Raw genomic sequence first — 3559 nt, forward strand, 5'->3', positions numbered from 1 at the left:
GCACTGCAAGCAGAGGGAGCTCCCATGAGTTTGACATGCCCTCAGCGTATTGTGAATGCAATTTCCTTTTCCCTAAGCACCACAGTATTTCCAGACCGCCTCCGCTTGAACTTAACTAAAAGACCTTGATTTACTTGAATGGATTGGGATTAGGATTGGCTCTTAAACATGGGGTTATTTTCTCTTTGAAGAATGTTCTCAAAACAGCTAGAATTTAAGCATGAAGTATTTTAGTTACTAATAAACCTATGCAACCTCTCATTAAATTGTATTGCTATCTAGAAGGGCTGGGGTAACAAATATTTTATCTATTTTTAAGGCACTGAAGATGACAGACAGTGGTGAGACTCAATTGGTTGAAATGTTAATTAACCCCAGAATTATAAAACATCTAGACAACCATGATATGCTAGCACAGATTCTGAAAAGAAAAACAAAATGCCTCCTACTTCCTATTAGAATTTCCAAGCATAAAAACAGAATAGTAGATAAAGGAGAACGAACTGTTTGACACAATTTACTAGGATAATCCCAAAACCTGTGACAGAGATGTATTAATGATATTTAAAAAGTGGTATGTGGTGGGATGGCAAAACCTGCAAATAATACATAAATAATTTGGTTTGCAAATTTTGGAGGCATCTGCGAGTATCATGAGAGGAACCTAACAAAGATAAGTAAATGGATAGCAGGCAGCAGCTGAAATTCAATGTTGTTAGATGCAAAGTGATGCACATTTATTTTACTAGCTTTTAAATTAACTGTAATCACTCAGAAAATACACAGCTGCATACTGCTGGGGAGAGCTCAATAAAAATTATTACATGTGCAGCATCAACAAAAAATTCAGTAAGTGTTAGGTCACAGGTGCTCAACCTGGGTACTGTGGGCTCCTCCAGCAGCTGCTTCCCAGTCTGGTAGTGCATGAGGTTTTTGTGGCAGCTCCAACTGGTGTCAGTGGCAGCACTGCAGTTGAGAACCACTGAGATAAACTGAGGCAGCACAACTGTAGATCTCAACCAGAGTGCCACCAAAATCAAAAAAGTTATGGAGGGAGTGTCCTGAATATAAAAATGGTTGAGAACCACTGTGTTAAGCGTAAGCAAAAGGATGGAAAATATTACAGTGTCATTTTATAGGTCAAACATACATGCTCATCCAGAATAGCACCCAGTTTTGGTCACCCTAACTAGAAAGGGTATAGGAGAAATAGAAAGAGTTCAGTAATGGACAGTGAAAATGACAAAAACCATGGCAAGCTTTCATATGACGAGAAACTAAAAAGACTAAAGATGTTTAAAAAGGCAGTAAACAAAAGGAAGCGCAACAAAAGTATACAACCAATGACTGCTACGCAGAAGGCACACTGGGCATTCTTGTGCTCTCATAGAACAAGGACAAGGCAACATCTGATGCAATTTAAGCACAGCAAATTCAAAACTTTTTTTTAAACAATAACTAATTTGGCCTCCAGAACTTGCAAGATACCACTGAGGTTAAAGGCTTCACAGTATTCAAAAAATTACTGGAAGTTTACATGAACAAAAAAGAAATCCAGTTACCATATTTACTTGACTATAAGACAATCCTGATTGTAAGATAACTCCCCAATAATTAGAGTCTATATATTATAAGATAACTCCCCAATAATTAGAGTCTATATATGGAAAATGTATAAATGTGATATTATTTTGCAGGTATAGAATTTAATTATGGTAGGTTTGTCTTGAATTTGTCCCTGCTCCAACTCCTACAGCTGGAAAAAAATTAATCTGGGGAATCAGGTAGCCCCTTTGCCCTTTTCTCCCCTCAACTTTTTTCCCCTGCAGCCCCTTCCCCACTTTCTTACTATCAGCACAAGCATATGGAAGTAAAGAACAAATATGAAAATAAAGACTTTGAAATAAGCATAGCTGTAGCAATTTGCATACAGTGCCCATAAACTTAGTTCATCCAAAACAAATGCACTTTTACCTTTTTTGAAACTACTGCAAGTTTAAGCACAAGTACTCCATAAATACACTTTCATGTAACACTTTGGCACTTGGGTTGGGTGCCAGCAAAACTCAACAGCATTTCAAGCAATAGTGATCTCACAGCTCAGGACTACTCAGTATCTGTGTGTATTCCAGCTACCGCCCCACAAAGGATCCATTTGTTAACTAGTCCCCCCCACTCATGATTGGAACCAGGTGTTCTTGTTACAAGTCCTGGGATCCTCCAGAAAAATACATGCAAATGAGACACAGGGCAACCTGGTCCAACTTCACCTCTTGGAGGATGGGGCCATACTAATCATATGTGATAAGCTAAAAGTGGGGGAGTTACAGAGGGATCCTGGGTGAACTGTTTGGGGCCCTGTTTGATGATGTCCGACATATAGGGCTTCTCTTTCAGCATGGAGAACACCAAACTGTGCAGTACGTGGTGCTTGCGGTGACGAGCATGACTGTGCTTGTCTGGCTGCACCCTGTGTGTGCTGGCCTGGTATTGCAATACCTCCAGGACCAGTTTTCAGTCATTCCTGTGGCAGCAATGCCTGTTTTCAGGGGGTTATTAAGGTGAAAAAAATGGTTCCTGTTAACGTGTTTACCCAAAATGGGCCATGTACTTTATAGTCATGCTCAGTGTTGGCTGCATTTAATCAGCTTCATAGAAGGTTTCCATTAATTTGCACATGCTGCTTTTGGGAGCAGTTCAAAGACAGATAATGTATTTAACAGGGGGGAACCTCATCTTGTATTTGAGTAAATACAGTATATTCTATTCTTTTCTTTTTTTTTTAATAGTTAGAAGAAACATAAATCCTCATGCTTCACCATTTAACTGACCTCTAGCTGACAGGGGATGTTTCTTCCTTACCCCTACAGGCAAGTAAATCCATAATTATGCCTTTCAGGGCTTCTTGAATCATCTTCTAAAACATCTTTTACTGGCTAGGATAGGAAACAGGATTACTGCACTTGATCTGAGCCCATGAAAGGCCGAATAGGCTACCAATCTAATAGAGTTTAACAATTTCTATGTTTTGGCAAAACCAGATTTGTTACTGTAGATTCATCCATCATTGTAGTCTAATTCTTTACTGGTACCTTTTCCTTAATAGGCGAGATTGATTTTAATATATCAGAAAGGAGAATACCTATGATTTCAAAAAGATAAATTTTAGGCCTGAATTCCTTGATTCTAGTCCTTTAAAAAGAAATGCAGGGTACAATTTAATCATAAGCAACACTATTTGAAAGTGATCTTCAAATTTCAAGGAAACCCTGACTGGTCACAGTAATTACTCAGTAAGTACAAAGAATAAGTATATAATTTTTGGAATGTAGCGTACAGTACTTTAAAAAGATTGACAAAACATTATCTGCAAAGGGCTTCAATATTAACATATTAATGAAATAGTTTTCAAGCCATTATAGAGACATTGAGGTTTTTATGGTAATATGTAATGTGCCATTAATAACCTGTAAAATCCAGAAGCATGAAGGACAGAAATTTAAAGGTCTATCTTTGAAGAGCTATTAGTTTAAGAGAGTACAGCTGTGCTATTATGAGT

General features: G+C 37.9%; 1 protein-coding gene across 2 annotated transcripts in view; it reads right to left on the reverse strand.

Annotated features, from left to right (window-relative positions):
- The window catches only part of LOC149863587 (leucine-rich repeat and IQ domain-containing protein 3-like), a 63827-nt gene that overhangs the window by 22605 nt on the left and 37663 nt on the right, over positions 1–3559 (reverse strand). The gene's annotated exons all lie outside the window — the stretch shown is intronic.

The sequence above is a fragment of the Crocodylus siamensis genome, chromosome 5 (genome assembly GCF_052110815.1).
Source record: "Crocodylus siamensis isolate JL-2025a chromosome 5, ASM5211081v1, whole genome shotgun sequence".
In the NCBI taxonomy this organism is placed as follows: Eukaryota; Metazoa; Chordata; order Crocodylia; family Crocodylidae; genus Crocodylus; species Crocodylus siamensis.